Source organism: Daphnia magna, linkage group LG2, assembly GCF_020631705.1.
Source record: "Daphnia magna isolate NIES linkage group LG2, ASM2063170v1.1, whole genome shotgun sequence".
NCBI lineage: Eukaryota > Metazoa > Arthropoda > Branchiopoda > Diplostraca > Daphniidae > Daphnia > Daphnia magna.
The window spans coordinates 4,395,247-4,406,018 of record NC_059183.1 but is presented as its reverse complement, the minus strand read 5'-3'; positions in this window follow the sequence as shown (position 1 = coordinate 4,406,018).

The following is a 10,772-nucleotide window of genomic DNA, read 5'->3' as shown; positions in this document are numbered from 1 at the left end:
AATTTTTTTAACGGCTAGTCTAAAGAGAAAACCAATGACTAAATCGAAATCAGCGTCCAATTTCGATTATGCCGTCTGATTTTTGGAGAATTTCAAGAGATGTCATTTTTGGCCGATTTTGACAAAAGTGGAAAGGCTATATACCCTTCCCACTTTTTCATTTTTGGCCAAATTTCAAATTTGGCTTAAAATACGTGATTTAGATTCAGAATTGAATGAAAATCACGGAAATCAGGTTTATTTTTCTATTGGTCTTATAGTTTTTCATTTACATGTTAAAAACCATAAATGAAGTTGGTGCGCTAACAGAACTGTTTTCGTTAATTTTTTTATGGGCTAGTCTAAAGAGAAAACCAATCACTAAATCGAAATCAGCGTTCAATTTCAATTATGCCGTATGATTTTTGGAGAATTTCAAGAGATGTCATTTTTGGCCGATTTTGACAAAAGTGGAAAGGCTATACCCTTCCCACTTTTTCATTTTTGGCCAAATTTCAAATTTGGCTTAAAATACATGATTTAGATTCAGAATTGAATGAAAATCACGGAAATCAGGTTTATTTTTCTATTGGTCTTATAGTTTTTCATTTACATGTTAAAAACCATAAATGAAGTTGGTGCGCTAACAGAACTGTTTTCGTTAATTTTTTTAAGGGGCTAGTCTAAAGAGAAAACCAATCACTAAATCGAAATCAGCGTTCAATTTCGATTATGCCGTATGATTTTTGGAGAATTTCAAGAGATGTCATTTTTGGCCGATTTTGACAAAAGTGGAAAGGCTATGAAATCACCCCTTCCCACTTTTTCATTTTTGGCCAAATTTCAAATTTGGCTTAAAATACATGATTTAGATTCAGAATTGAATGAAAATCACGGAAATCAGGTTTCTTTTTCTATTGGTCTTATAGTTTTTCATTTACATGTTAAAAACCATAAATGAAGTTGGTGCGCTAACAGAACTGTTTTCGTTAATTTTTTTAACGGCTAGTCTAAAGAGAAAACCAATGACTAAATCGAAATCAGCGTTCAATTTTGATTATGCCGTCTGATTTTTGGAGAATTTCAAGAGATGTCATTTTTGGCCGATTTTGACAAAAGTGGAAAGGCTATACCCTTCCCACTTTTTCATATTTGGCCAAATTTCAAATTTGGCTTAAAATACATGATTTAGATTCAGAATTGAATGAAAATCACGGAAATCAGGTTTATTTTTCTATTGGTCTTATAGTTTTTCATTTACATGTTAAAAACCATAAATGAAGTTAGTGCGCTAACAGAACTGTTTTCGTTAATTTTTTTAACGGCTAGTCTAAAGAGAAAACCAATCACTAAATCGAAATCAGCGTTAAATTTCGATTATGCCGTCTGATTTTTGGAGAATTTCAAGAGATGTCATTTTTGGCCGATTTTGACAAAAGTGGAAAGGCTATACCCTTCCCACTTTTCATTTTTGGCCAAATTTCAAATTTGGCTTAAAATACATGATTTAGATTCAGAATTGAATGAAAATCACGGAAATCAGGTTTATTTTTCTATTGGTCTTATAGTTTTTCATTTACATGTTAAAAACCATAAATGAAGTTGGTGCGCTAACAGAACTGTTTTCGTTAATTTTTTAAAGGGCTAGTCTAAAGAGAAAACCAATCACTAAATCGAAATCAGTGTTCAATTTCGATTATGCCGTATGATTTTTGGAGAATTTCAAGAGATGTCATTTTTGGCCGATTTTGACAAAAGTGGAAAGGCTATACCCTTCCCACTTTTTCATATTTGGCCAAATTTCAAATTTGGCTTAAAATACATGATTTAGATTCAGAATTGAATGAAAATCACGGAAATCAGGTTTATTTTTCTATTGGTCTTATAGTTTTTCATTTACATGTTAAAAACCATAAATGAAGTTGGTGCGCTAACAGAACTGTTTTCGTTAATTTTTTTAACGGCTAGTCTAAAGAGAAAACCAATGACTAAATCGAAATCAGCGTTCAATTTCGATTATGCCGTCTGATTTTTGGAGAATTTCAAGAGATGTCATTTTTGGCCGATTTTGACAAAAGTGGAAAGGCTATACCCTTCCCACTTTTTCATTTTTGGCCAAATTTCAAATTTGGCTTAAAATACGTGATTTAGATTCAGAATTGAATGAAAATCACGGAAATCAGGTTTATTTTTCTATTGGTTTTATAGTTTTTCATTTACATGTTAAAAACCATAAATGAAGTTGGTGCGCTAACAGAACTGTTTTCGTTAATTTTTTTATGGGCTAGTCTAAAGAGAAAACCAATCACTAAATCGAAATCAGCGTTCAATTTCAATTATGCCGTATGATTTTTGGAGAATTTCAAGAGATGTCATTTTTGGCCGATTTTGACAAAAGTGGAAAGGCTATACCCTTCCCACTTTTTCATTTTTGGCCTAATTTCAAATTTGGCTTAAAATACATGATTTAGATTCAGAATTGAATGAAAATCACGGAAATCAGGTTTCTTTTTCTATTGGTCTTATAGTTTTTCATTTACATGTTTAAAACCATAAATGAAGTTGGTGCGCTAACAGAACTGTTTTCGTTAATTTTTTAAAGGGCTAGTCTAAAGAGAAAACCAATGACTAAATCGAAATCAGCGTCCAATTTCGATTATGCCGTCTGATTTTTGGAGAATTTCAAGAGATGTCATTTTTGGCCGATTTTGACAAAAGTGGAAAGGCTATACCCTTCCCACTTTTTCATTTTTGGCCAAATTTCAAATTTGGCTTAAAATACATGATTTAGATTCAGAATTGAATGAAAATCACGGAAATCAGGTTTATTTTTCTATTGGTCTTATAGTTTTTCATTTACATGTTTAAAACCATAAATGAAGTTGGTGCGCTAACAGAACTGTTTTCGTTAATTTTTTAAAGGGCTAGTCTAAAGAGAAAACCAATGACTAAATCGAAATCAGCGTCCAATTTCGATTATGCCGTCTGATTTTTGGAGAATTTCAAGAGCTGTCATTTTTGGCCGATTTTGACAAAAGTGGAAAGGCTATACCCTTCTCACTTTTTCATTTTTGGCCAAATTTCAAATTTGGCTTAAAATACATGATTTAGATTCAGAATTGAATGAAAATCACGGAAATCAGGTTTATTTTTCTATTGGTCTTATAGTTTTTCATTTACATGTTTAAAACCATAAATGAAGTTGGTGCGCTAACAGAACTGTTTTCGTTAATTTTTTAAAGGGCTAGTCTAAAGAGAAAACCAATGACTAAATCGAAATCAGCGTCCAATTTCGATTATGCCGTCTGATTTTTGGAGAATTTCAAGAGATGTCATTTTTGGCCGATTTTGACAAAAGTGGAAAGGCTATACCCTTCCCACTTTTTCATTTTTGGCCAAATTTCAAATTTGGCTTAAAATACATGATTTAGATTCAGAATTGAATGAAAATCACGGAAATCAGGTTTATTTTTCTATTGGTCTTATAGTTTTTCATTTACATGTTAAAAACCATAAATGAAGTTGGTGCGCTAACAGAACTGTTTTCGTTAATTTTTTTAACGGCTAGTCTAAAGAGAAAACCAATGACTAAATCGAAATCAGCGTTCAATTTCGATTATGCCGTCTGATTTTTGGAGAATTTCAAGAGATGTCATTTTTGGCCGATTTTGACAAAAGTGGAAAGGCTATACCCTTCCCACTTTTTCATTTTTGGCCAAATTTCAAATTTGGCTTAAAATACATGATTTAGATTCAGAATTGAATGAAAATCACGGAAATCAGGTTTATTTTTCTATTGGTCTTATAGTTTTTCATTTACATGTTAAAAACCATAAATGAAGTTGGTGCGCTAACAGAACTGTTTTCGTTAATTTTTTTATGGGCTAGTCTAAAGAGAAAACCAATCACTAAATCGAAATCAGCGTTCAATTTCAATTATGCCGTATGATTTTTGGAGAATTTCAAGAGATGTCATTTTTGGCCGATTTTGACAAAAGTGGAAAGGCTATACCCTTCCCACTTTTTCATTTTTGGCCAAATTTCAAATTTGGCTTAAAATACATGATTTAGATTCAGAATTGAATGAAAATCACGGAAATCAGGTTTCTTTTTCTATTGGTCTTATAGTTTTTCATTTACATGTTTAAAACCATAAATGAAGTTGGTGCGCTAACAGAACTGTTTTCGTTAATTTTTTAAAGGGCTAGTCTAAAGAGAAAACCAATCACTAAATCGAAATCAGCGTTCAATTTCAATTATGCCGTATGATTTTTGGAGAATTTCAAGAGATGTCATTTTTGGCCGATTTTGACAAAAGTGGAAAGGCTATACCCTTCCCACTTTTTCATTTTTGGCCAAATTTCAAATTTGGCTTAAAATACATGATTTAGATTCATAATTGAATGAAAATCACGGAAATCAGGTTTATTTTTCTATTGGTCTTATAGTTTTTCATTTACATGTTTAAAACCATAAATGAAGTTGGTGCGCTAACAGAACTGTTTTCGTTAATTTTTTAAAGGGCTAGTCTAAAGAGAAAACCAATGACTAAATCGAAATCAGCGTCCAATTTCGATTATGCCGTCTGATTTTTGGAGAATTTCAAGAGCTGTCATTTTTGGCCGATTTTGACAAAAGTGGAAAGGCTATACCCTTCCCACTTTTTCATTTTTGGCCAAATTTCAAATTTGGCTTAAAATACATGATTTAGATTCAGAATTGAATGAAAATCACGGAAATCAGGTTTATTTTTCTATTGGTCTTATAGTTTTTCATTTACATGTTAAAAACCATAAATGAAGTTGGTGCGCTAACAGAACTGTTTTCGTTAATTTTTTAAAGGGCTAGTCTAAAGAGAAAACCAATGACTAAATCGAAATCAGCGTTCAATTTCGATTATGCCGTATGATTTTTGGAGAATTTCAAGAGATGTCATTTTTGGCCGATTTTGACAAAAGTGGCCCTTCCCACTTTTTCATTTTTGGCCAAATTTCAAATTTGGCTTAAAATACATGATTTAGATTCAGAATTGAATGAAAATCACGGAAATCAGGTTTATTTTTCTATTGGTCTTATAGTTTTTCATTTACATGTTAAAAACCATAAATGAAGTTGGTGCGCTAACAGAACTGTTTTCGTTAATTTTTTTAACGGCTAGTCTAAAGAGAAAACCAATGACTAATTCGAAATCAGCGTTCAATTTCGATTATGCCGTCTGATTTTTGGAGAATTTCAAGAGATGTCATTTTTGGCCGATTTTGACAAAAGTGGAAAGGCTATATACCCTTCCCACTTTTTCATTTTTGGCCAAATTTCAAATTTGGCTTAAAATACGTGATTTAGATTCAGAATTGAATGAAAATCACGGAAATCAGGTTTATTTTTCTATTGGTCTTATAGTTTTTCATTTACATGTTAAAAACCATAAATGAAGTTGGTGCGCTAACAGAACTGTTTTCGTTAATTTTTTTATGGGCTAGTCTAAAGAGAAAACCAATCACTAAATCGAAATCAGCGTTCAATTTCAATTATGCCGTATGATTTTTGGAGAATTTCAAGAGATGTCATTTTTGGCCGATTTTGACAAAAGTGGAAAGGCTATACCCTTCCCACTTTTTCATTTTTGGCCAAATTTCAAATTTGGCTTAAAATACATGATTTAGATTCAGAATTGAATGAAAATCACGGAAATCAGGTTTATTTTTCTATTGGTCTTATAGTTTTTCATTTACATGTTAAAAACCATAAATGAAGTTGGTGCGCTAACAGAACTGTTTTCGTTAATTTTTTTATGGGCTAGTCTAAAGAGAAAACCAATCACTAAATCGAAATCAGCGTTCAATTTCAATTATGCCGTATGATTTTTGGAGAATTTCAAGAGATGTCATTTTTGGCCGATTTTGACAAAAGTGGCCCTTCCCACTTTTTCATTTTTGGCCAAATTTCAAATTTGGCTTAAAATACATGATTTAGATTCAGAATTGAATGAAAATCACGGAAATCAGGTTTCTTTTTCTATTGGTCTTATAGTTTTTCATTTACATGTTAAAAACCATAAATGAAGTTGGTGCGCTAACAGAACTGTTTTCGTTAATTTTTTAAAGGGCTAGTCTAAAGAGAAAACCAATCACTAAATCGAAATCAGTGTTCAATTTCGATTATGCCGTATGATTTTTGGAGAATTTCAAGAGATGTCATTTTTGGCCGATTTTGACAAAAGTGGCCCTTCCCACTTTTTCATTTTTGGCCAAATTTCAAATTTGGCTTAAAATACATGATTTAGATTCAGAATTGAATGAAAATCACGGAAATCAGGTTTATTTTTCTATTGGTCTTATAGTTTTTCATTTACATGTTAAAAACCATAAATGAAGTTGGTGCGCTAACAGAACTGTTTTCGTTAATTTTTTTAACGGCTAGTCTAAAGAGAAAACCAATGACTAAATCGAAATCAGCGTTCAATTTCGATTATGCCGTCTGATATTTGGAGAATTTCAAGAGATGTCATTTTTGGCCGATTTTGACAAAAGTGGAAAGGCTATACCCTTCCCACTTTTTCATTTTTGGCCAAATTTCAAATTTGGCTTAAAATACATGATTTAGATTCATAATTGAATGAAAATCACGGAAATCAGGTTTATTTTTCTATTGGTCTTATAGTTTTTCATTTACATGTTAAAAACCATAAATGAAGTTGGTGCGCTAACAGAACTGTTTTCGTTAATTTTTTTATGGGCTAGTCTAAAGAGAAAACCAATCACTAAATCGAAATCAGCGTTCAATTTCAATTATGCCGTATGATTTTTGGAGAATTTCAAGAGATGTCATTTTTGGCCGATTTTGACAAAAGTGGAAAGGCTATACCCTTCCCACTTTTTCATTTTTGGCCAAATTTCAAATTTGGCTTAAAATACATGATTTAGATTCATAATTGAATGAAAATCACGGAAATCAGGTTTCTTTTTCTATTGGTCTTATAGTTTTTCATTTACATGTTTAAAACCATAAATGAAGTTGGTTCGCTAACAGAACTGTTTTCGTTAATTTTTTAAAGGGCTAGTCTAAAGAGAAAACCAATGACTAAATCGAAATCAGCGTTCAATTTCGATTATGCCGTCTGATTTTTGGAGAATTTCAAGAGATGTCATTTTTGGCCGATTTTGACAAAAGTGGAAAGGCCCTTCCCACTTTTTCATTTTTGGCCAAATTTCAAATTTGGCTTAAAATACATGATTTAGATTCAGAATTGAATGAAAATCACGGAAATCAGGTTTATTTTTCTATTGGTCTTATAGTTTTTCATTTACATGTTAAAAACCATAAATGAAGTTGGTGCGCTAACAGAACTGTTTTCGTTAATTTTTTAAAGGGCTAGTCTAAAGAGAAAACCAATCACTAAATCGAAATCAGTGTTCAATTTCGATTATGCCGTATGATTTTTGGAGAATTTCAAGAGATGTCATTTTTGGCCGATTTTGACAAAAGTGGCCCTTCCCACTTTTTCATTTTTGGCCAAATTTCAAATTTGGCTTAAAATACATGATTTAGATTCAGAATTGAATGAAAATCACGGAAATCAGGTTTATTTTTCTATTGGTCTTATAGTTTTTCATTTACATGTTAAAAACCATAAATGAAGTTGGTGCGCTAACAGAACTGTTTTCGTTAATTTTTTAAAGGGCTAGTCTAAAGAGAAAAACAATGACTAAATTGAAATCAGCGTTCAATTTCGATTATACCGTCTGATTTTTGGAGAATTTCAAGAGATGTCATTTTTGGCCGATTTTGACAAAAGTGGAAAGGCTATACCCTTCCCACTTTTTCATTTTTGGCCAAATTTCAAATTTGGCTTAAAATACATGATTTAGATTCAGAATTGAATGAAAATCACGGAAATCAGGTATATTTTTCTATTGGTCTTATAGTTTTTCATTTACATGTTAAAAACCATAAATGAAGTTGGTGCGCTAACAGAACTGTTTTCGTTAATTTTTTAAAGGGCTAGTCTAAAGAGAAAACCAATCACTAAATCGAAATCAGTGTTCAATTTCGATTATGCCGTATGATTTTTGGAGAATTTCAAGAGATGTCATTTTTGGCCGATTTTGACAAAAGTGGCCCTTCCCACTTTTTCATTTTTGGCCAAATTTCAAATTTGGCTTAAAATACATGATTTAGATTCAGAATTGAATGAAAATCACGGAAATCAGGTTTATTTTTCTATTGGTCTTATAGTTTTTCATTTACATGTTAAAAACCATAAATGAAGTTGGTGCGCTAACAGAACTGTTTTCGTTAATTTTTTTAACGGCTAGTCTAAAGAGAAAACCAATGACTAAATCGAAATCAGCGTTCAATTTCGATTATGCCGTCTGATATTTGGAGAATTTCAAGAGATGTCATTTTTGGCCGATTTTGACAAAAGTGGAAAGGCTATACCCTTCCCACTTTTTCATTTTTGGCCAAATTTCAAATTTGGCTTAAAATACATGATTTAGATTCATAATTGAATGAAAATCACGGAAATCAGGTTTATTTTTCTATTGGTCTTATAGTTTTTCATTTACATGTTAAAAACCATAAATGAAGTTGGTGCGCTAACAGAACTGTTTTCGTTAATTTTTTTATGGGCTAGTCTAAAGAGAAAACCAATCACTAAATCGAAATCAGCGTTCAATTTCAATTATGCCGTCTGATATTTGGAGAATTTCAAGAGATGTCATTTTTGGCCGATTTTGACAAAAGTGGAAAGGCTATACCCTTCCCACTTTTTCATTTTTGGCCAAATTTCAAATTTGGCTTAAAATACATGATTTAGATTCATAATTGAATGAAAATCACGGAAATCAGGTTTATTTTTCTATTGGTCTTATAGTTTTTCATTTACATGTTTAAAACCATAAATGAAGTTGGTTCGCTAACAGAACTGTTTTCGTTAATTTTTAAAGGGCTAGTCTAAAGAGAAAACCAATGACTAAATCGAAATCAGCGTTCAATTTCGATTATGCCGTCTGATTTTGGAGAATTTCAAGAGATGTCATTTTTGGCCGATTTTGACAAAAGTGGAAAGGCCCTTCCCACTTTTTCATTTTTGGCCAAATTTCAAATTTGGCTTAAAATACATGATTTAGATTCAGAATTGAATGAAAATCACGGAAATCAGGTTTATTTTTCTATTGGTCTTATAGTTTTTCATTTACATGTTAAAAACCATAAATGAAGTTGGTGCGCTAACAGAACTGTTTTCGTTAATTTTTTAAAGGGCTAGTCTAAAGAGAAAACCAATCACTAAATCGAAATCAGTGTTCAATTTCGATTATGCCGTATGATTTTTGGAGAATTTCAAGAGATGTCATTTTTGGCCGATTTTGAAAAAAGTGGAAAGGCTCCCTTCCCACTTTTTCATATTTGGCCAAATTTCAAATTTGGCTTAAAATACATGATTTAGATTCAGAATTGAATAAAAATCACGGAAATCAGGTTTATTTTTCTATTGGTCTTATAGTTTTTCATTTACATGTTAAAAACCATAAATGAAGTTGGTGCGCTAACAGAACTGTTTTCGTTAATTTTTTTAACGGCTAGTCTAAAGAGAAAACCAATGACTAAATCCAAATCAGCGTTCAATTTCGATTATGCCGTCTGATTTTTGGAGAATTTCAAGAGATGTCATTTTGGGCCGATTTTGTCAAAAGTGGAAAGGCTATACCCTTCCCACTTTTTCATTTTTGGCCAAATTTCAAATTTGGCTTAAAATACATGATTTAGATTCATAATTGAATGAAAATCACGGAAATCAGGTTTCTTTTTCTATTGGTCTTATAGTTTTTCATTTACCTGTTAAAAACCATAAATGAAGTTGGTGCGCTAACAGAACTGTTTTCGTTAATTTTTTTAACGGCTAGTCTAAAGAGAAAACCAATGACTAAATCGAAATCAGCGTTCAATTTCGATTATGCCGTATGATTTTTGGAGAATTTCAAGAGATGTCATTTTTGGCCGATTTTGACAAAAGTGGAAAGGCTATACCCTTCCCACTTTTTCATTTTTGGCCAAATTTCAAATTTGGCTTAAAATACATGATTTAGATTCAGAATTGAATGAAAATCACGGAAATCAGGTTTATTTTTCTATTGGTCTTATAGTTTTTCATTTACGTCTTATGGAGAAACCAACTTCTTCATGTTAAAAAGTAAGTTTTCATAAATATAATTAAGATTTCCCCCCTTTTCTTCCTAGCAGTGGATTCCCTATTCATTTTTTCATTTCCCAATTTTTTTTTTCTAGCCCTAGTTCTATCTGGTTTATTTTTATTTAGCTATTGTTTGTGAATGGTTTGTTGTTCATAGTTCATCCTTTTGTAGCAGACGAATTTCTGGCAGCAAACGAAATTCTTCGGCTAAAAGAGACGAGCAACTTACAAACAAAAATTAAATAAAAAAGTAAAAATAAAGTAGATAGAACTGGAGCTAGAAAAAAAAATTAGGAAATGAAAAGATGAATAGGGTACCCACTGCTAGGAAGAAAAGGGGGAAATCTAAATTATAGTTATGAAAACTTAATTTTGAACGTGAAGAAGATGGTTTCTCCATAAGACGCTGCAGCCGCAGCAGACCAACTTGGACACAAATGAGATTTTCGCATTTGTGAAAAACGCGCAACGCAGGATGTTTTACTGCTCTATACCCTTCCCACTTTTTCATTTTTGGTCAAATTTCAAATTTGGCTTAAAATACATTATTTAGATTCAGAATTGAATGAAAATCACGGAAATCAGGTTTTTTCCTATTGGC